The sequence below is a fragment of the Chroicocephalus ridibundus genome, chromosome Z (genome assembly GCF_963924245.1).
Source record: "Chroicocephalus ridibundus chromosome Z, bChrRid1.1, whole genome shotgun sequence".
NCBI classification, from domain to species: Eukaryota; Metazoa; Chordata; class Aves; order Charadriiformes; family Laridae; genus Chroicocephalus; species Chroicocephalus ridibundus.
The window spans coordinates 82,821,679-82,845,505 of record NC_086316.1 but is presented as its reverse complement, the minus strand read 5'-3'; the positions used below and the strand labels follow the sequence as shown (position 1 = coordinate 82,845,505).

General features: G+C 43.7%; 1 protein-coding gene across 7 annotated transcripts in view; it reads left to right on the top strand.

Moving 5' to 3' along the window:
• Positions 1 to 23,827, top strand: part of ST8SIA5 (ST8 alpha-N-acetyl-neuraminide alpha-2,8-sialyltransferase 5) — an 88,176-nt gene that overhangs the window by 11,009 nt on the left and 53,340 nt on the right. For 3 of the 7 annotated variants that reach the window (XR_010069001.1, XM_063319382.1, XM_063319376.1), the window contains exon 1: positions 138 to 318. The exons of 2 other annotated variants lie outside the window; for them this stretch is intronic. The gene's annotated coding sequence lies outside the window, so the exon portion shown is untranslated. Of the gene's footprint in view, positions 1 to 137; positions 319 to 12,240; positions 12,381 to 19,088; positions 19,691 to 23,827 lie in introns of those variants that run through there. 2 more of the 7 variants (XM_063319381.1, XM_063319377.1) reach the window with 2 other exon arrangements.

Below are 23,827 nucleotides of genomic sequence, written 5' to 3'. Positions count from 1 at the left end.
TGCAAATATCCCTTACAAAGTCTTGAGCATAGGAGGGCTTTCCAGCTCGTGATGCAAGAGCTGAGGCAGGGGGTGGGTTTGGTGGGCTGGGCTGAAATTTGTCATCAGGAGGAAATTGAAACCCAGCATTGGTGGAAGCTGTCTGTGATGCAGAGGTGAAGGCTGGACCCGGCTCAACGCTTAGGGGAGGCGAAAGAGGGGGACAGCCCGCGATTCAAAGAGCGAAAGAAGCAGGAGTCCACGAGTGGCAGTGGAGGAGAAACGGAGAGCAAGGGGCAATCTGGCATAATAGGAGGGCAGCCACAGCACGTGTAGAAGGTAAATAAGTAATCACAGTAAAATAAGGGGCAATTTGATTGGAAAACGTCTAGTTGCTGCTGTGCTCCTGATCTGGCTGGATTTCTTGCAGCTGGTATGTGCTGTTCTCCCTACAGCACGTTTCCGATACATTTGTGCAAACCTTTACAGGAAATCTAGCTCCTTAGTGATTTGCATTAACCCAAAAGCTTTTTAAAAAATTGTGAATCAGCTTCGAACACAACAGAACTTGTTTTCGAATGGTAATTTATTTTCTTTTTTTAAAGTAAAATACATTTGTATTGAAGAAAATGAGAGTTCAGAGACAGGCATGGAACATCTGTAAGAGGCATGCATGTTATGGGAGGGGGGACTGCAAGCAATACATCACTTGCAATTAGCTGCTGAACTTCATGTGTGCTTTAGATTGTTTCCCTTAGATGTGTTAGCAAGCTGTTAACACCTGCACTGAACATAATTGCCAAAAAAAAAATCTTGGAGTATTTAACTAACTCTCATAATAGTTTCATATGTTAAGAGAATGGCGTGGAATGATAGAAGTAGGAAAAAAAGAGGGATCGTAATGGAAACTGACTGTGTGGTGAAGTGTAAACAAATCAGAAGTCAAATTAAATCTGACTCAGATATGATTTGCCTCAACTTGACTTCTCTGGGGTTGCAGCGTGTTTTTTCTTGTGCTACCTAAATAGTATTTGAGCACTGTGCAGATGCTGCCAAGTTAACGAAACGAATATTATTTTGAGCACACAGATGAGCTTCAGGGATGAGAGATCAGGGCATTTGCTGAGGCTGCAGGTCCTACGGGACCCCATTAAACTAAGTAACAGAGCAAATCATCCAGCGTGTGGATGGAAATGGGTGAAGAAAGGAACCTGTATCTTAGCATCTGACCCTACAAATGTGACCGTGGCTCCGCCCTTGAAGAAAGAGATTTAAGATCTTATTTCCTGTTTCCAAGTAAATCTCTTATCTAGGATCTAGTATCCACTATCCACCAATATGTTGACAGATTGCAATAATGAATCTTTCCATCACATCCAGGGGAGGCTGCTAGCAGCATGGCACCTCTCTGACATTACACGCTCTAATTACATGCAAGGTTTTTAAGAGTGCTGAAACATCACAGAAAAGAGAAAAAGATAAAAACCAAGAATTCAAAAAATGCTGGACCAGGACTTCCAGGATAAATTCCAATAGAGAAAATGCAGCTTGTTTCATTTTGAGCTTGTTTCATGGGCGAGGAAAAAAAAAAATACTTGGCTATTCCTGCAGGAATGCAGAAGCCACAAACACAGGTTACAGTAGCTGCAATTCATTGCATTACAGAAGGATGATGCATCGCCCATGTCCGATTGCAGCTCTGCCTTGAAGACCTAAATGACTCCCCAGCCGCCCGTTCGGCCCTGTGCTCAGCACTGCTTTGCACCCTGCCTCTGGGCGTAACTCAAAAGTTCTTGAAAGACTTTTTCACCGATATAGCAGAATGAGGTATTTGATGGAGTAATTAGGTGTAGCATTTTAAATTAACAGTAGCCAAACAACTTGATTTTTTGCTCAAAAATTATCCAAATTTTGTAATGGACAGGGCCAAAATAAGCTTGGTTTAGGATGAATGTACAGAAGCACCTAAACTTGTTTCTAGAACAATTCTAAGCTTTCTGAAGCACGTGAATACATGAATGCATCATGTTTTTGAAAGATTGCAACCATTTTTGACTAAGATATTTAAAGACTACAGGTTTCTTTGACCACCAGCGTTGGTTTCCTCCAGATCTAAATCTCTGCTTTTGCAGAGTGATTTTATTCTTGGCTGTTATTCTATTTACTGTAATATTAACTTATTTTTAGAAGTTCACTTCATATTTCAGGCAGAAGTGTGTATTTCTAAAGTACTGAAAACCAGCAGTGTTTTCCTGTCGGGGAACGAGAGAAAATGGGAGTGGTTAGTATTTGCATGTATATAGCATTTTCTCTCAAAGGATATTGAAGCACTTTGAAAATAGTAAGTTGCCCAAGATCCAGGGAGTTTTCTTTAAAAAGTTGTGTGATATTTGCTAGTCAATCACCGAATGTGACGGAGGAAATGCAGCCAGGAATCTCTGAACTCCGTGATTTACATAGGAAAGGAAACCTGGAAGAATGGAAAATGATCTGTCTCATTAAATAGTTCAGCCGTTCATTCTCTGACCCATAGGCATGGTATACTCTGGGTGATACCTGGGGGGCCACGCATGAAGGAAGGGACAACCTTAAATTGTTGTAAAGTTGACAGATAACCTTTAGAGCTCAAGTTTAACTGTCTAGAGCTTTGGCAATTGGATCAGTACAGCTTTGGTACCGTAGACAGTATTGGTATAGGATTTAATTAGAATAACCCCTTTTTATTGAATTCTGGGAGTGTCAGCTTGCTAATTTTACCTCTAGCTCCTTTTCAGACCAGCGTTTACTTGGAAAGTATTTTTTTAAATTGGGATACGGGAGGCTTATTAGGTCACTGAGAGTGACAGAGTAGAGATGTAATCAACAGTTCGTCACTGGGAAAGAGGGTGCCAGAGGAGGTGTTGCAGGTCAGGTGAATTGATCTAACGGGACTCAGGGTCACAGACCAAGAAAATGACTTTTTATTGCATTTGCTCATCATCATCAGTTATAACCCTTAGCATTCATTTATCAACTTTCCAATGATTCCCCAAAGAATTAGGATGTATTTGCTTTACAAAACTCTCAAGGGCATGATTCTTACTATTTCAGCATTAAGATGTGAAAAGGATTGTTGTAAAATACTTAAATGTATTGCTTATAACTGTCATTACAGTCTCCGTTAGGAAAATCAGCTGTAATTGGTACAAGAGAAATAGCTTACTAAAAAATCCCACTGGGTCTCACCAGCAAGGATGTAGACCCACCAAGGAACTTTTAGGTCTCTTTTTCAAGAAGAGAAAGAGAAGTACAACCTCTGAAGTGAAATCTCACCCTACTGTCTTTGCCCTTGAATGCTAAGTTAGAAGAGCATCTTTCTGTGTGACAAATTTAAACACTGACAGTATTTCTGCGTTCTTAGCTACTTGTGTGGTTTTAGCAAAACGCCTCTTTTTGGACCAATAACACTGGGCAAATCAGCAGTTCCAGTTTGTGAACTCAGTTATATCCATCCTCACTCAAGATCTGACAAAGAAATATCTGTTGGCCTGTTTTTACTAGCAACGCGAGAACGATGTGCTCAGTTACCAGTTCTGTTTTGCTGCTGCTTCTGTCAATATCCCATATGTGATTTTACGTGTAAAAATGGTGCGTGATCATCTTTGTTGGAGGCACTCTATATTCCATGTGATCCTGGCAAGCATTTAGTGTGTTGTGGTTCCCGAACTATTGTTATCTCCTCTTTTAAAGGAATTCCTTGTTTTTCAATCCCATTTATTTTAGAGTTAATTTTAAAATTGTATTACTGTTAATATGTCAATTCTGATATACTATTCAGTATCCTAGTAAGGGGCTCGTATCTATCAATATTCTTTCCTTGCTTGAGTAATGAAGCGCAACATCCGGTTCTGAAAAGAAAAGCAGCTATTAGTAGATGAAAAGCAATTTTAGTAGATGTCTATGTTTGTATTTATTGATGTAAAGATAAGCGTGTATATATTAAGATCCTGCAGTCCAATGGATATCTAATTTTTGGAAACAAGACTACAACCAGTGGAATATTCTTAGCATTGGTATCTTCCTAGACCTCCAGCTGAAATTTATACACTTTCCAGTTAGACACCTAATAATAAAGATATCAGTTTCAAAGAGCAGATTCAAAATATTGTGCAGATCTATTCCCTCCACCCCTCAATAGATACATTTTGCAAGGAGTTTGTATTCTTTATGAAGAAAAATATTGCTATGTTATGCGTTGGAGTAATCCACAGCTATTAGTGCCATTAAAATCACATGAAAACCAGGAATATTGTTTCTTGCAAAACATTTTGAGCTCAGGAAAGGTGGCATGGCTCCTACTGCTTTTCATCTAAGCTTTTGACGTCTCTTAAGGCTTAGAACAGAATGAGAGGTGTTATTAGTTAGGTAAAGGAATCCCACCTGCAGTGCTTTTCATTATGTGAAAAAAAAATAATAGTTTCAGTTAGGGGTGAAAGTGAATTGCTTGTGGTCCTAGGCCTCTGAACTCATTAGATTTTCTGAGTCATTTAGCAAACTATTTCTCGTATGATTTTTTTTCACTGTTGATTAATTTTTGGCAGCCTTATATAGATAGATAGAGAGGAAAGAAAATCTGCTGTGAGACAAATCACTAAAGTTTTGTAGCATTTCAAAGCAAATTTATTAAGTGGACTTCTGGGAGCATTCATTCAAACATTACAAGAGGCTGCTGGGAGAGACTGTGGAATCTCCATCCTTGGAGATACTCAAAACTTCGCTGGAGAAGGCCCTGAGCAACCTCTCACAATTTCAGAGTAGGCCTTGCTCTGAGTGGCGGGTTGGACTAGACACCTCCAAAAGTTCCTTCTATCATAAATTAATCTGTGATTGTATGAGTTTTGGACTCTATGAATGAGTTTAAATCCCAGTTCAGCCAAGGAATCTCATAATTTGAGCTGAGTAGATGTGTCACCTTGACCTTAGTTCCCATTACGTGTTCAGACAATATGTGAGCAGTATTGATGCGCCCAGTCTGTCCTTCTGTGTTCACCATTCATTCCATAAAGCTTCTCCAACTTGCTACCCCTCCTTTCTTCCAGGAGTTTTTAAGCAACGATGAAATTTTAAATGATGACATTTAAATTAAATGATGACCTTTAGATGAAAGCATCCTGTTTTCTTGGTTTCTTTCCTTACCAGTAACAACTAGAGTGCTTTTTAAAGACGAAAGAAATATTTTCTCCTATGAAGACAGGCTGAGAGAATTTGTGGGGCTCAGCCTGGAGAAGAGAAGGCTCTGGGGAGACCTTCCAGTCCCTCAAGGGGCTCCAGGAAAGCTGGGGAGGGACTCTGGATCAGGGAGGGGAGCCATAGGATGAGGGGGAACAGTTTTAAACTGGAAGAGGGGAGATTGAGATGACATATTGGGAAGAAATTCTTTGCTGTGAGGGTGGTGAGCCCCTGGCCCAGGTTGCCCAGAGAAGCTGTGGCTGCCCCATCCCTGGAGGTGTTCAAGGCCAGGTTGGCCGGGGCTTGGAGCAACCTGGTCTGGTGGGAGGTGTCCCTGCCCAGGGCAGGGGGTTTGGAACTGGATTATCTTTAAGGTCCCTTCCAACCCAAACCATTCTATGATCTATAATTCTATGAAAACAGAGATATAAGAAGGAAAGAAGGTGATTTGGATGGGTGAAAATGTCATCTGTACATTGGGTTCGATCCGTGTTAAGTGTTGTAGTCTTGGCTCTGCCACTTCCACATTACAGGGTCTTGAGCAAGTCATGATATCTCTGGATGCCTTAACATGCCCATGGCTTGGGGGCGAAGCTTTCAACAGATAAATCCGTGCTGTGGGCATCGAGCCAGCTGGGAGGTCAGGGGAACGGGATTTCATTTACCAGCAGACTGAGCTTAGCCCAGCCACCAGGCTAAAAAGACAGAGAACGGCTGAGCTGAACCCTGGCCCATAGCGATGGAGGAGGCTGCAATGTATTTCCTATCACCACGTATCTATATCTCTACTCTTTTACATCGTTGTGTAGATTCATGGCGCCTCATTTGGGTATTAAGCAGGAATCAAAGTAGCTACAGAAGTGTCAAAAAGAACTGAACGAGGCCTTATCCACCTCTCAAGAATGTGAATAGGTGTTTCTGCGTTGTCTTTGGTAATACTGGAATCAAACTGGGATTAATCTCACTTAGTTTTAGTTGTAAAGAAGCGAGCTCTCTAGTCTAAGCTAGTCATTTAAGCACTTTCGGTAGCCAGTGGGGGGAGAGAAGCACACCCAATGACGGATTTGTCTGCCTGTCTACCTTAAAGAGCAATGAAACATTTCTGGAGATGCCTGTTTTCATCTGCCGGCTATAGCTGGAGTCAGGTGAACAGCTCTTCTAGAGTTCTATCACCGAGAGAGCTAACGTTCGACCAAATGAGTTCTGCGTTTTACACACCACACACATGTTCTGAGCAGGCCCATAGCAAGAGCCAGCACATGTTTCCTCCAGAAGGGAAGCTGAATTTAATTTTTTTAAAATTTCTGTTCAGGAAAAGCACAATACGTGTCCTTAATTAGATGTAGATGTAATTAATTCTATGAAGACTGAGCATCAATCAAACTTCTTATTTGACACTTCTAATAAATATGCTTTTTTTCCCCCTCTTTCTGTGTATTTAAATTTAGTTTCTATTATTTGCATTAAACAGAGTGGAGTCCCACAGGTAAAGCAGTCCTGTGCTTGAACTCTGGAAGTTGAGCATGTAAAAAGAGGACATTTGGATCATGAACTTTAGGAGCTGGGTACATTTTTATGCATTTTTTTTTCCTCAGAAGCGAGTCTGATAGTCTGGTATATTATTTACAGTTAAGATATTTGAATGAATGGACATTGCGTTACTATTTTGTGTTAGGAATTATCCATGTAAAGAAAAAATAGGGCTTGTAGTTCTTCTTACTTTACATGTGGGACATTCCTTGGTTCCCAGGGAAACCATTAAGGTAGGATTTGAAGAGTACCAATGAGAAAATGTCATAAAGCAGAGTTGGAGGCAGAATCTCTTACAAAAGCCTCTGAGAGAGAGTGAGTAACCCTAAACATTAACTAGATTTGAGGTGGAGGTTCCCATTAGTGCATCGGGACCTAAGAATTGCACCTAAGTGCATGCAGAGTATTGAATGATACAAAGCAAAGTAATTTTAGAGATGTGATGTGGAGTTTTCAGCCTACATAATACTTTAATCCTCAGACCTACTGTTCTAAAACCATCAGCTGTGGTTAATCAGGAATGCTTACAGCAGGGATTGAAATGTTCAATTGGAGTTCACTCCTCTTTTCCAATCAAATTTTTCTCTCCCAACTACAATGCTGACCTACGTACTTGTAAAGGTAGGATTCGGTACATCGTTTGGATCCTCCTTTGACTGCAAGCCATATGAAAAATTGTATTTGATTTAAATGGTGAGACTCGCTTGCTATATTAAGCTGGTTAGTTTTCCCTCTGGACATTCACTAGTCTGTAATAACCCCCCCCTCCCCCCAATTTTTCAGTGTTTTAAAATGTATTTTCAATGTGTTTTTGCCCAGAGATCTGGGCAGAGCTGAGTCGTTGTTCCTAAAACGTACTGGAGCCGTTCCATAGGATGGGGGATTCTTCCGTCTGGCTGGTTCATGCTGCTTAGCTGCTGCCTCTGACTTCCAGGTACTTTCCTAACTTCTTACACCTACTCCCTCAGAGTTTTTCTCATGCAAGGCAGGAGTGATCATACTGGGCTTCTAGCTTAATCCCTCCTGAGGACAAACAGGAAGGCAGGTGGTGGTACACATGCCAAGTGACACGATTTCATCATCACTGTCTTTAGCTGCAGGGAATCTACATCTCTTTGCTAACTAACCCATGTGGTGATGCTCACCAGCCTTTCGGAGTCAGATTAACTCTTTCCTTGAGGCTGAAAGGAACTGCCCAAGTGTCAAGAGAGGCAGAGTCCTTGCCTCAATAGCTTGGCTCTGGTTTTGCTCTTTTTGCACATGGTAGTTGACTCTTTGGACTCTGAGAAAGAGCTGTTACCCTCTGATATCAGGCCAACACTTGAGCAACACTTAAAGTCGGTGTCTCTATGTTGCTGTGTGAGTTCTTTTCAAATCAGGCAATGAATGATGTGTCTGTTATCTTTGCTGGGATTATTACAAATCGTAACGTAAGGGTTGTTACAAATCGCAATAACCCTCCATAGCCAGCGCTGGCCATCACGTAACCACACTAAAAGCCATCATCCAAAGGCTGGACTGAAAGACTTTTAAGCTTGATACCAGCTCCTAGTGTTGAAAGTTTGCCCAGCTGGAGCTGACAGGCCTGGTCCTCTCTGTGCATGGATGACGTGAACGACGCTGCTGGCTGCCCTTTCTCCTGTGCTGGTGCATCCGTCTCTGATTCATATGGAAAATCTCTGCTGCACACTGGCACGTTGTGAGCTGCCCGGTGGATGGTGTGCACTTCTCCATGTGCAGTGATGCCAGGTGGACGCGCAGGAGCTGCAGCGCAGTAGAGCTTTGCAGTGGGTGGGATTCATAATCAGAGGGTTGTTCTAAAGGTTTTTAGTTATGGAAGCGCCACAGATGAATTCTTCATCTGCTTTCACTAGGTGGTATTTCATTTATCATCAGAGCGCCTTGCATTTCAAGAGTTTATTCCTTTTCAGTTCATGGCTGTAGACTTAAAACATACAATTCACATCTCATTAGTTTATTGGCATTTTGAGGACTTATTCTCTGAAACCCATGGTTATTATTTTGCCTGAATCTCTTGCTGTAAAATAAAGAAGAGTTTGTGTCCTTCAGAGTGACCTTAAATGGCAGTAGCACAAAGAAAGCAATCACATGCCATTAGCAGCCTTCTGCTGGATTAATGGCCAGCAAAATCTGGTGAAGATGCCTGGAGCTTTCTAGCGTCACTTTTGTGATTTAGTACATAATTGCCCACGAGCAGCTACACAACATCCAGCAAAGCCTAGCCCTGCCACAACATCACGCTGTCAGGCCTGTGCACCCGCACGTCCCTCCCCACCAGCTTTCCAGCTAAGGCAAATTGAGGTCAAGCGCCTCTCCCAAGGTTGCACAGCGAGGCAGTAGCTCTCCGGCAGCTAAAATCCCCCATCTCTACATGGCTCTTAGTTTTTTTTTTTTTGTCCTGGCCACTTGTGTGACATGCCTTTATCCTTCTGCCTACTTGAACAGAGTGGTTTTATTGGAAAATCAGCCTGTGCTGTGTAAAAATAGAGAGAGACGTGATACAATGTTGTCCAAAGATTTCAGCAGGGCTTTCTTGAAAATGCCACATACCACTTATTCAGGCCATCATTTCGCAAACACTTTCCGCTGACAACAGCCAGCACAGCTGCCAAAAGAGTCCGTTCTTCTCACCCCTTCATCTCCGGCTTCCCTGCACGTGCCTCCTGTGTAGCATCCCCTCTCCTCTTTCCTGGGAGTGTTTCTGTGCTTGTACAGTGAATCCGGACTGGGAGGCTGATCCATGTGAAAACTTAGCCTTTTAAATTTGTTTTCTGCTGGGTTTATTCTAAATTCTAAACTGAATTACCTCTCTGATAGTCGTGACGCATCTGTGCAAACATTAATGCTGTACGAGGGAAGGAGCAGTGCAACAGCAAAGACGAGTAGCTGAGAGCAGGACAGGTTTGCTTTTTCTGTTGGGAAGACCAGCTGAGGCCAGGTTGTAGTACTTGCAATACCGCAGCATCCTGTTATCTTCAGCCATTAAAAAACCATTCTGTCCTGGCACACCATGATCATCTAGTGTGGAACGGCAAGTTGGAAACGTTTCAGAAAGCGGTATTTTTTTTTTTTTAATTAGGGTCCGTTAGACCAGTTGCTGCACTTTCATTAAGCAATTTTGCAGATGTAGAAGAGTCAAAGAAAACCCTTTCTGTACCCAAAATTATATAATTTAGCCTCTTCCAGAGTCAGGAGATGCTGCGTTGCCCCAGGGCAGCATGCAAGCAGCGCACAGACCAGGCTTCGGATGCGGAAAACGTGCTGGGAGGAGAAAAGGCCTTTGACAGCCTCCCCAAGCTGTGAGGCAGAGGTCAGAGAGGGGAAGGGAGCTGTTGTACTTTGGATGTTCGATTTGTCAGAATTTGTTTAGTGAAAAAACAGAAATGTTTCCCAAAGCTCCTTTTCTGGGCTCTGGGCACATCTGTTATGTGTTCAGAAAAGGAACTAAAATAACACAGGGGGAAAAAAGTTAACTCCCTAACGTCAGACACGGAGAAGGAGCGATACCCACTTCTGGCTATCAAATTCTAACTGTAAGGGGGGGAAACTTCACTGTCTAGCCCACCCCAAAAGAGTTGGGCACAAAGAGGTTCCCAGTAGCATGTTCAGGAGGTTATGTTATCATGGATGCTCTGGAGAACGGGGTCTGACCCCGGGAATGCTCCTGGGAATGCCTTATACCCACCTCAGTGCCTGTTATACTGATGTAGTTCATCTTTAACACGAGCAGGATTTTCAGGGGGAAATGCAGATTTTTAGCGATAGCCTGGTTGGAACCAAAGAAGATCCCAGTTATCTTCCCTCTTACTTGTCACCAAGCATCCGTAAAAGACTGGAGCCCAAGCAAAATGAGTCAGGACATGTGGGGTTTGAGGTACCGACAGAGCCTTTGACAAGGTCTGAAATGGGAATGGGAATAGAGAAAACAAGACAACGTTGCTTGGAGCCAAACAAAAACTCATCCGCGCTAAAAAATGTCTCCTAAAGAACACAGTCTCTCTTCTGTGCTTGCTGCCAATTGTACTTGATTAATCAGGTTTCTGTGGGGGTGTTTTCCTTCACTCCATTTGTAACAGCATATTTTATCATAAGTGATCTTGATCTTGTTGCGGATAATTCATCGCCTGCGAGATAACAACTGCTCCAAAAAGTTGCAATATTTTGCCTTCAGAAACAATAAATTCGTGTTGGAAAGCCATAAGTAACTTTTCAGGACATCAGCCCCGCAAAGATATTTGTTCTTTTAAAAGTAGTCACTGTGTGTTTCCCCCATGCGCGCGCAAAAGGAGGGTGGGAGTTAGGCTGGTTTTGATCCTGTGGAGTTGATTGAAGTTTTCCTGCTGGAGTCTATTAGATAGTTTCAAACCAGGGAGCATTTCTGTGCGATACACCTGTTTCCAATAGCTCCCCCACCTCCATAAAGACAGCTGCAGCAGAAAGTCCTATTCGCTCCGTGGAAAACACATTTTATAATAGTTTCCCATCCCCCAGCCAGATGGGATCAAGCTGAGGCAGCTGCAGTCCAGGTCCCATGCGAAATACTACAAAAAGTGCAATTAAAATAATGAGTTAATGCCATTTTTATCCGGCATGGTAACAGATAGGGGAAAAAAAGCTTGAAATAGCTGTTCTACGTATCAGTCCAGTATGATATTGGATGCTTCCCAGGATTGCTCTAAGCTTTCCGAAGGGCTTTAAAAGAGCTTGTGGGTGCTTGGCCGGTTGCTGGATTAAGGATCTCTATTACTGATGGTAACGGGGGTGGGTTAAAGCCACTTGCATAGTAGATTTTGCTGCAAGAACAAAAAAAAAAAAGAAAAGTGAATCTGAATTGATAATCAAGTGATTTAGATTCTGCTTCCTCCCTTGGAAATCGAGATTGCCTCCCATTGATTTAAGCATGTACTGGCTTAGGTTCTGATTAAGCAGAATTTGCCCGATGATTCAACTTTATGGGGGATGTACAAATGAAAAATACATGGCCAAATTCGTCCCTGGCACAACTCAGTGAAATCTGGCGTGTACCCAGTCGTTAGCTGCTTGTTGTTCGAGGGTTCTCTGCTAACCTTCAAAAGGTGCAGCAAGTGAAGATTTCTTTTGTAGGCATTTTAACTCCCTTTCTTGAAGTCTTCATAGGAAACAAAGCAGTGTGTGTACCAAGAACCGCAACCCCAGTAAGCTGTATTTCTTAGTATTATATCAGGTGGTATTTAGTCTGCAGCCAGGTGAGATGACCAAAGGGTGAAATATAACCTAAAAACCAGGGCAGATTCTGTTAACGATCCTTAACTTCCCTGATTTCACTCTCAGATTTCATCCAGGGGTCAAATTATGCAAGCACGGGTATTTTTTTCATTTTATATTCCTGTCACTGTTCCCTGCCATCCCTGTGGGGGAACCTGGAGGTCAGGCATCTTAGCGAAGGGCATGAAAATAAGGGAATGTTGAATAATAAATGCTTGAGGTTATGCAAGCTGTTCCTATCTTTCACCTTCCTAACAGATGATTACAGAATCGCCTGGCTGAGGACGTTTTGGGTGGCTCACACAGTGATTCTGGGGTGTTAGTACGCGATCCGTGAAGCTGTCAATGCTCTCTCTCTTTGCCTTTGCATGGGTCGTCCAAGGAGTTTTTGAGTCTCGGTAAGCACTTTGCCACGTGGCAGGGACTTCCAAAAGCTATACGCTATATAACTGGCCATTCCCTTTTAATAGTTTCAAATTATTTCATTTTTGTTGCTTTTTAAATTCTTTCAGTTCTAGCAGAAACCGTATTTTAAAGCATCTGATTTTCTTAAATTGTCTGGAAATATAACTCGCCCTTTCCTCACCCCAGACCATTTTTGAATGTTACTGGGGGGGAAGAAATATCACGACTCCCGTATTTGCCTTGTCTTCCTTTTGACTGTGAGAGGGGGGTTAATGGTGGAAGTGGGAAGAAGGGTTAGAGAAGGGGAGAGCTAGTCATGTGGACAGAACGCCAGCAGCAAAGCTGGCACATGTTGTTTCATTCGCATGAAAGTATGTTTTATTCATTTGCTGATGATCGTCTACAGTAGGTATGAGAGAGAAAAAAAAAAAAGACCAGAATATTACTGGAAATCGAGGTGAAATTCTGTAGCTTTGTCTCCCTTCAATGGCAGGTGGCTGCAGGAAATGCGAGTTTCTCTGACAGTTTTGCTGGAATTAATATAGGTGACAAATATAATAATCCACTTTCAGCAGATTAAATATTAAGGGAGAAACATTCATAGCTCACTTCCTTATGTTGTTTACTTGGCGTTAACTTCAACTTGTTTTCATGATGTTTGCACACTTGACCCTCTCTCTCACCAGCGTTCAGGCATCCACCATACACATACCTGCAACTGAACTGGTCATCCCAAGCTCCTGCTATAGTCAGGAAGGACAAAGGCGTTTTTAGGATGTGCTTCATTTGACATAGCTTAGAAATTTACTTTAGGATTGAAAAAATTGCTAGTCTCTGTGGAGCAGATTGACTAAATCTCAGCCAACTGCATGGAGGGTTTCGGTAGGCTGTAGGTCCATACATTTATGGTGGGAGTCAGGTACACAGGTATATTAATACCTAGGTTTCCTGGTTCCCATGAGCTGTGTATGATACGTGTCTGTCTTAATGTTATGGTTTGAGGCACCCACAACACTTTACTGTCAAGTTTAGACAATTATTCTATCAGCTGATGACCCCTCCCCACCCGGGAAGGGAAATCGGGAAAACAAGAAGGAAACCTGAAGGTTGAAATATAAACAGATTTAATAGAATAAGACTAAATACTTAACAACAATAATACTAAAGAACCAGTATTGATCCCGATGCCAATATAAAATATACGAGGACTATACTCAGCCCATTCCATCAGCAGAAGCCGTGCACTCCCCGCACGGACAGCAAATGTGGGACACTGCGAGCGCTGCGGCTTCGGGAGGAAGGGAAGGGCTCAGGGCTCTGGCACCAGGGCAAGGAGTTCTCAGGATGGCAGCCATCAAGGAAGAGAGAAGACTCCTCAGCAAACTTTCTAGTTTATGTTGAATGTGATGTTCATGGTATGAAATAACCCTGTCGGCAGCTTGGATCGAGTGCCTGGGTCTCGTTCCTCCTCATCCCTGCACCTGGCGAGCTCGGAAACACTGAGACCTTGAAACCCACATACCGTAGCTGGATATGAAATAAATATTTTCAGAAATTCAGACACTAGTGTACTCTAAAAGTGCAGTGTTCCCAAGCATTAGAAGACACCTTAGTGAAAAGTGAAATTGCTGAAAGAGAAATTAATCCTGTGTCGCTCAAACCAAGACACTTAACCAGATGTTCCTGGGGCACCTCAAGTGGTTCAGGGTGGCAGTGCTTAGGGAACTGAATCCTGTGCCGAGTCAGGTGGATCCTGCTCTTGCAGTTCTCTGACAAAGCCGTATGTTAAAAGGCAGAAGAGTTTTTTTGCCTTACACGGTAAGTGGACAGCTTTGTGCAGTTGTCCTTGTTATTCCTGCAATACACCTGCAAGGCCAAGAAATGCTGTGATTGCTAGCTCAGAAATAAGGGAGGAGATGCTGAGGAGGGTAGAGATACTCATCTGCGTGGCATACGGAGCGTACGATGAGGTGACTAAGCAGTAGATGACTCCATCGCACCAGGCAGAAATCACAGATCAAGTGCTGGAAGCAGCCGCGCTTTCGCAGAAGTGCCGTTTTGCCTTCCCAAGCCAGCTTGGAGTCCTCAACACTGCAGTGTGGCTCTGCCTGAAGTCACGAAGGCAGCTTGGTGAAACACGGAGCTGGGACCAAACCTCCTACTAATTAGCAAATGAGAGTTAGGTCTGTTGTCCCCACTGGGATGAGGATAGGGATGAACTCGGCTTTTGGCCTGCTGGGAGGAAGTTTAGGGTTTTACATTAAAAAAGGACTGGATAGTTCTGCAAAAGCAGCAAACTAGGGAATAGTTAATGATTTTTTAATTGAATCTCTTACTTTTAATATGAATAACCTATTAAAACCAATGGGGTATGAAACACTTGGAGCTGGTGTTTGAACTCAGCTTGGATGGATATCGTTGAGCTGTAACTTTTTTGTGGCTCTGTGACTTTTCACTAGCTGCTGGGAAGATAATACTTTTAACAGGAACATGTAAGTTCTGGAGCACAGATGTGCCGTGATGGGAGAGCGGGGATGGCAAGGAAGGGCAACAGACATGAAATACAGAGTTAATGGCTTTCCTGCATATTTTAGGGAAGGATGATATGCCGGTTGCAGGCAGGAGTTGGTGAATTCAAGTATGTATTTAACATTCAAAGTCCATCTCTGCTCTGGGTAGGGCTGGTCAGAGCTTGCAGGGATTTACCAGGTTCATGGCCCAGAGCAAGATATGTATTCCTGTGAAGTTGGTGACCATCTAAACTAAGATCATGTCATAGAATCATAGAATGGTTTGCGTTGGAAGGGACCATAAAAATCATCTAGTTCCAGCCCCCCTGCCCCGGGCAGGGACACCTCCCACCAGCCCAGGTTGCTCCAAGCCCCGTCCAGCCTGGCCTTGAACCCCTCCAGGGATGGGGCAGCCACAGCTTCTCTGGGCAACCTGGGCCAGGGGCTCACCACCCTCACAGCAAAGAATTTCTTCCCAATATCTCATCTAAATCTCCCCTCTTCCAGTTTAAAGCTGTTCCCCCTCGTCCCATGGCTCCCCTCCCTGATCCAGAGTCCCTCCCCAGCTTTCCTGGAGCCCCTTGAGGGACTGGAAGGGGCTGGAAGGTCTCCGCGGAGCCTTCTCTTCTCCAGGCTGAACCCCCCCAGCTCTCTCAGCCTGTCCTCCCAGCAGAGGGGCTCCAGCCCTCCCAGCATCTCTGGGGCCTCCTCTGGCCCCGCTCCAACAGCTCCGTGTCCTTCTGCTGTTGGTGCCCCAGCGCTGGAGGCAGCGCTGCAGGGGGGTCTCCCCTGAGCAGAGGAGAGGGGCAGAATCCCCCCCCTCATCCCGCTGGCCACGCTGCTGGGGATGCAGCCCAGGATGCAGGGAGCTTTCTGCGCTGTGAACGCACGTTGCCGGCTCATGTCGAGCTTCTCATCCACCACTGTGCCACAGCAAGAATGTTTATCATGAAAGGCCTGTTTTTTGCAGTGCCAGCCAATTCCTCTACTTCATCAACTGGAAGGAACAATGCTGAGGGAAAAGGTACGTCCTTCCTTCACCCAAAGCAGATGGATGCTGTATGTATCGATCTGAACTACAGCTTCCTTGGATTCCCAAGCCAAACCTGTAGTGGTCTCCAAGGTGAGGAGATCGGGCACAAAAATCAGCTGTCAGAGGGAAACTGATGACTGTGCTGTAGTTCCCTGCTGTGCTGAAAGGTCTCAAATTCCCTATTGCTTTGTATTTGATATTGTGCATTTTTCCGGTTGGGAAAAGTGAATGAAAAAATGCTATCAAGGGTGGTGTATTGTGAGGGACGGCTCCAGGACTCGAGGAGGAAAAGCAAGAGAAAGTGGGAGGCTAGAAAGCTGGAAATTAAAAAGGAGTAAGGGACAGTCTTTGTAGACCCTTTCAACCTTTCTTTTAATTTTCTTGTCTGTTAAACTTTAGAGCAAAAGTTTAATCAGTTTATAATGATGGTATGCAATGGTATAGCATATATCCTCCACAATCTTTTTGTCTTCACCACAGTAAAAAAAATAAATATGGAATGTAGTGTGATCATTGCCCCTTTTATTAAGCAAATGTTTTGTCAGTGATTCCAGCGGAGGTGAACTCACAGCATTGTCCTTGTTTGCCATCTACTCTCATAGACTGCAAGGAGCCACAAACGCTACTAGTTACGATTTTTGTTAGCACATCAGGGAAGAGCTTTCCTCATCAATTAGCCAACTTTGGGACCAGTGAAACTTTCAGTGTGAATCTGGCATCGTGTTTCATTTTCTTAAGTGCCGCATGGCTTGCAAAAGAGGAATATTGATTCGGATGTTCCTGTGTCATCCGCATCCGTGACACGATAATGGCACAAAATAAAGATCCAAAATGCAGATATAATATTTAGTTTTAAACGAATGGTGAAAAAAGCAGCTATGTGATGTAGAATACCTGCATTGATGACTTTTCACCGTTTAAAGTCCCAACATACTGAAGCACAATTGAAAGTTAGATGCATTGAGGAATACGTTTGCAGACTCCGAGCCCAAACAACCATATTTTTACTGTGCTTGAGCCCCAGATTTATCTTCCTCCTTTACCTGGGTCCAAAGCCTTACTCTCTCACTGCCACTAGCTATTTTGTTGCTGCCGTTCGCTCACGTGGATCTTATTTATTGTCATTTGACAGAAACTAAAAATGCAGTTTAGAAAAGCTTTACCAAGAGTAATTTGTTCCCAGCAAGACCTTTCTAGCTACACAGTAACGTGAAAGCATCAAAGCGCCAGGAGAACTTTTTAAAAATGAGCTGCCCTGATGCTAAAATAAGCTTTAATTGATTGAGAATTGCACTGAGCCTGACAATGTGAACCATTTATTATTATTTTTCCTTTCAGGCTTCAGCTCCATGTGATTTAAAGTGACTGAATTACAGTTCCCACATACCTTCCTACCCATACTGCATGAAAAAAACCCCACGCACAAACTTCTTAGCTCCAGCGGAGCTGCTGGATGCACCTGGAAGAAAATAAAAAAGCTGTTTCAAAGTGAAATCTAAATAAAGGTGATGATGATGGGAATGTTCTGCAAAAAAAACCCTATTCTGGCTAAATGCTGTGCTGTGCTTCCCTCTCTCAGAGGAGAGCTCTCCTGAGGATATCTCTCCCTGTCAAAGGCATTTCTTTAATTCCCACTTTTAGAGCACTGGATCCTGGAGGCCAGATGCTGTCGCAACTCCCTGCGTTGGAGATTAATAATAGGCTGTGGATAAACTACCACTCTGGCTTCCCCATTTGAGGTTTTCAAAGAAAAAACACAATCAAGTGGCTGTGCTGTGCTATTTAAATAAATAACCTGTTCCAGGTTTGCTGGCAAAAGGTCAACACCACCACCAAAGACTGCTGATAAATGTGCAGAACTTTCTGGCCGATGGCAAGGAGGTCCTATGCCAGAGAGAAGAAAGCACTGGAAGTAGGTGGAATATAGCAAATGTCAATGGGGTAGATTATGGGGTTTCTTCTTGGCAGTGTGTTGTGAGGATGGAAGTCTGGTCAGACATTCATTAGTGATAACTAGTGGTACTTTGAAAAGTATGTCAGCCATGCTTATGGTGTGTTTGGGTGTGCGAGCAGGGAAGGCACAGATCACTACCTTTGGCCTGGGGAGTATTTTTAAACTCATGCCATGGGTCATGGAAAGCTGCAGTTTCCCCAAGGGCTATGCCTTGTTTAGGTCAGAACAACTCCCAAGCTAGCCCCAAGCTTTGGTTGAGTTTAAGATCTCATAGAATCATAGAATGGTTTGGGTTGGGAGGGACCTTAAAGACCATCCAGTTCCAACCCCCCTGCCCTGGGCAGGGACACCTCCCACCAGCCCACGTTGCTCCAAGCCCCGTCCAGCCTGGCCTTGGATACCTCCAGGGATGGGGCAGCCACAGTTTCTCTGGGCAACCTGGGCCAGGGGCTCACCACCCTCACAGCAAAGAATTTCTTCCTCAGATCTCATCTAAATCCACTCTCTTTGAATTTAAAATCGTTCCCCCTTGTCCTATCACTCCACTCCCCGATAAAGAGTCCCTCCTTATCCCTCCTGTAGGCCCCAATCTCCCTGTAAGTCCTTATCTGAGTTGTAGCCCTGGGCAATTCACTGCAGCCAAGAGCCAAACAAGTTTTTTCATTTAACTCCCAAAATTTCAAGAGGAGGAAGATGCTTAAATACCCTTTTAGCTGCAGCCCTCAATCTCCCTGCCCGTGTCAGGCACTGCCTGTGGCAGCGCAGTGACTTTTACTGTTACAGATCCAGCAAAGCTCAAACTGCTGGTAGAGGTGAGGGGTGATCCAGGCCCTGTCTATGGATGAGTTTCTCGGTCTGGGTGGCCAGATGTCCCCTTGGGACTCTCAGACTTGTTTGTCCGCCAAATGGGACATCATCGCCTTGGGTTTGCATCCTAGTATGTGTTTGCAAGCTGAGCAAGTTGCATGCTGCCGAACATCACCCCTAAATCACAATTCCTGCCCTCTGTCAAAGAGGCTAACAAATCTCTCTCTCCCCTTCCTTTCTTGCCTGCTTAAATTATAAATTCTCATGTCAAAAATTGGCTCTGCTAATGCCCCGCCTCAGCATCTAACACTGTCCTGTTCCAGGGTTGGTCTCTATTTGCTACCTTAGGACAAATAAGCATGACCGAGGAATTCACGGCCGATCACAGATGCAAAGGAAGGAATTTGAAAGGGTCGCCAGTTTTATTAATAGCTATCTCCGTAACCGCATGCAGGTCAGACCGGACGCTGTGCAGAGCTTAAAAGCTGAATCCACACTGTCACAGGAGGCGCAGAAGGATGTGCCCGGTCACAGTACTGTAGGGGCAGAGATTTGTTCCTTTAGGGTTGGTTGTCCACGTTTCCAGTGAGCACCTCCACAGTGCCAGAAGAGGAAATTAAAACATATTTCAGGAAGAGTGGGGATTTTTGAAGACCACAGAAGCCAGATGTTTGTTTTTTTTTATTTATAATTTTTGTCATGGACTGAACTAAGCAAGGACTAGCATGGACTATTTTAAAAATGCGGCTGAAAACATGTTGGCTTTGCCTAGAAGAGTAACTCAAGTAAACAGGTAGACTACCCAAGGCAACGCTCTTTGCCTCCAGTGTGTATTTAGTCACGTAATCAGTGCTGCAGGAGGACACCATGAAGAATGGTTTGAAAGCTGAATGTCTGGACTACTTGCAAGTTTGTGTGAACTGAAGCTGACGGTTAATTGAAGAGGAGTATACCTCCTTCCTTCGAAAATCAATGCCGAACTGTGGTAAACAGGCAAAGGTAACTTTACAACAGCCCAAATAATTTTCTAGAATATGTCTCTTCTACATCTTGATTATAAGCGTAGTGTAAAATTTCTGAAGTACTTAATTAGCTTGTTATTCAGAGGGATATTTACCCCCATTCTGGTTAGTAATACTGACTGACACAGCAGAACATAATACAAGATCAGACTCATTGTTTCTGTGAATTAAATCTAACTTTATATGCCATATTTTAGGTTTTTTTAAATATCTCGGATTACCATTTTTATTTTTGCTGTTAGAATTTATTGTTAAAATAGTGAAATATTTATTAAGTGGCTTTTTCAGCACTAGGTAATGTGTGATCCTTATTCTGACCATGGGAAATATTTGTTCGTTGTAGTGGTAATGCTAGAATATTTCCAGGGAAAAGAAACGTCAAAACTTTCAATGGCCATTAAACTTATAAAGTGAGTGTCACTGGCTCCAGCACTTTCACAAGAAGGTTCTAAGTTTTGGATTTGATGAGCTAGGTGGGAGTTATGACTTGCTTGGGATACAGGCAGGATCATGTTCCCATTCTGAGAGCAAATGTTGGCCATGGAAACCCTTTGACCCCTCCACGGTTCTGCCAACACCTCAGTCCTGTTGATTTGGTGCTAAAGCCAAGGCTCCCATGCAGTGCTCCAAAATCAAACTTTTAAGAGATGATTCCTGTAAAAGCAATTCGGTCCTGCTTCTTTTTCCCTGCAGGGAAACTGAGCTTCCATCCTTCTCAATTACCTGCAGGGTTTCTGTGAGCCTGTACGGGATCATGACAATGATGCTAAACTTCCTATATTTTCTAGGAATCTGGAAACGCCACTGGGAAAGCAAGGCTGTCCCTAGCATTGAGCCCTGATTAATTTTACACTTTGCTATATGTTTTAGCAAGCTATAAGGAACTGTCAATAGTAAATGTCCAGCACTATGGCCATGGCAGCCTCTGCCTTAGAGCTTCCTACCAGCGAGAGGAAGACCTCGCTTCTTTTCCAACAGAGATGGTGTCAGCAGTGTAAAAAATATTATGCACCGAGGTCAGTTCTTCTCCAGTGCTTATGTGACCCATAACTGGAAGGAAACTGGTCATGATTCAATAGATGATGTAATGTATATCCACTGTGCGGACCATATGTTATTGTCAGGACACCTCCTCTTATTTAGGCAGCTCCACAGGTAGGAGGCCGGGTGCCAACGTAGATGTTGTCATCTCCTCGTGGCTTAGCCCTACTCAGGAGGAAATAAATGTTTACATCGTGGCTGAATCCTTTCAGCTTCCTTTAATATCCCAGTTTAAGACATATGGATTTGTGGCAGTGATGGGGGACTAGACATTGTGTTAACCACTAGATTATGCTAATAAATTCAAGTTTTATATCTGCAAAAGAATTAATATTGATAAGCATATGTTTATGAGTTTCATATTCAGTAGAACCTTCCAGGCATACACCTAATGTGCCAGTGCTTTGCAAAATCAGGGATCTGTTGACACAGGCATCGTAGAAACGGCAAATAGGCTTGATTTAATTTTAATTTAGGGGGAAAAAAAGATACTAGATCGGGATGTAAAAAGTGTTCTACTAAAACCTTTTACAGCCTGTAGTATTCTGCTGTGCTGTGTGTGAAGTTCTTCAACCTGCGTAATGGTCTTGAAGAAGAGTGGAGAGTGGCGGAGTTCCTGAAAGGGAACATGAAGCATGTTTTGCTTTACTCTGAACCTGTACAGTACTGTGAGTTCAACATGTTCAGTCATGTACACCTTGATTTAAACAACCAACAGACAGATCCTGCTTTCCGAGACACCAAATGCCCTTGCTTTCAGCTGAAATTAGAGCGTGCAATCAGTCAAACGCTGATTCAAATGACAGGTTCAGTGAAAGGTACTTAAGGAAATTCCCAATCAGGCCTGCCCATCCAAAGTCAATTCTTCTCTTTCATTTGCGTTAAAAAATAAACTGCAACTTAGAAATAAGGACTGAATATTGTCCTTTCAGCAGAGGCGTGCTTTTTCCCTGCATGAGAGAAGAAGAGTCTTCTCTCATGCAGGGAGAAGATTTTGGCCAGGTTTTGTCCTTTTGCTAATTCCGCTTTCCTTCTCTGGAGCTTCAGAAATATGGTCTTGGTGGTTAGCCAAGATATCTTTGTATTTGAGATTCAATTTTAACTTTTTTTTTCTTCTTTTTTTTTTCTTCTTTTTTTTTTTTCATTTCATTCCGCTTCATTTGGACTTAAGAGCAAGTGATGAGCTCCCATTGGAGGGTATCACCGTGTGGAACGTGTTCGTGTTTGTCATGTCAGAGTCTCACTGCTCAGGCTGGGGGAGTTTCTGATGATAGATTGTCTCTGATGATATTTAGCAAAGAGCTCACATACAACAAAGGCCAGCAACGTGTAAGCCCAACTGCTTCTGTCAGCTTCATATTATGACAGGCTAAGAGTAGTTCCATTTTGCCACTCTTGCTTTAGCCTCTGAAGTCTATACTCCAAGAAATAATAAAGGAATACCCTTTCTGAGCTTGTGCATATCATGCAGCTTATCCATCTCTCTCTCACCATTTTGTAAGAGGCATTTTGAGTAGCTGATACTAGTTAAGTGGTCCTCTGATGACGGAAGAGATCTTATTTAGTGTGTTCCTGTGCTCTGGCATGAGGCTGACTGGAGTGTAGAGTGATGCGGCCCACCTGGAGTACTACCTCCAGCTCTGGGGGCATCAACATCATAAAGACATGGACCTGTTCCAGCAGGATCAGAGGAGGCCACGGAAATGCTGCAAAGGCTGGAGCCCCTCTGCTGTGAGGACAGGCTGAGAGAGCTGGGGGGGTTCAGCCTGGAGAAGAGAAGGCTCCGGGGAGAATTTAGAGCCCCTTCCAGTCCCTCAAGGGGCTGCAGGAAAGCTGGGGAGGGACTCTGGAGCAGGGAGGGGAGCCATAGGATGAGGGGGAACGGTTTTAAACTGCAAGAGGGGAGATTTAGATGAGATATTGGGAAGAAACTCTTTGCTGTGAGGGTGGTGAGCCCCTGGCCCAGGTTGCCCAGAGAAGCTGTGGCTGCCCCATCCCTGGAGGTGTTCAAGGCCAGGTTGGCCGGGGCTTGGAGCAACCTGTTCTGGTGGGACGTGTCCCTGCCCAGGGCAGCGGGATGGAACTGGATGGTCTTTAAGGTTCCTTCCAACCCAAACCATGCCATGATTCTACGACTCCCTGTATGCTGCCAGTGCCACTGTAGCTACATTGTCCGTTGCAGGGTCAATACCCCCGTGACCAGCAGTCAGTGCTGTACACAGCGCCTGGGGCCCAGTCATGCCCAGCAAATCTGTGTTTGCAACACAACTCACTGTTATGTCCTTTTCCCCAAGCCCTTCTCAAAATCTGGAGGGGCTCTTTTGCTGCCTGTTTCTTGCTTAAATGCAGGATGTAAAATAATTTAAGAAATTTAAATTATTTTCTGCAGAGGCCTGATGCTTTCAAGGAGGCCTGTCCTTGACAAGTCAAACTCGCAAAGGGCCCCTGATGAATGCTGGCATTGCTCATTCAGCCCTTCTGCATGCATTATATGACTATTTTCACTTACAACGCTTGAGCATATTTTGAAAATTTATCGATAGACATCCTATTTCTTTATGCTTGCACAGAGCTGCTCTGCTTCCAGTTCTGCAGTATTATTGTGGGCTGAAGGCAACAAACAGATTTCTTTTACATGTGACATCGGGAACGGTTTCTGCGCAAGATCTGGTGCAGAAAACCCTCTCCAATTATAATATATATGTTGGTACTTTGCTTTTTGCTTTACGCGTGCAGCTTTCCTGCTCATCGGCCTCTCAGGTGCTGTATCTTCTGGCCAGCTCGATTTAGCAGAGAAGGTTGAGAGGACACACAAAATCAAAGACTGGCTGAGAGTACACGACGCTTCCAGGCTATTTACTGCAGCTCAGGCTGACCATCGGTCCAGGAGAAAGAATATCTCATGGCTCATGAGTTTGGTGCGCTACAGCACAGATATCGCAAGCAAAAAATCACTTTGAATGAAGAGGAATAGAAGAGAAAAGGCAGAAAGTGTTTTCACCAAAACCTAAGTGAAATTGAAATCTGCAAAACTGCCATCATACCCATAGAAGGTCACAAGTAGCCAAATTCT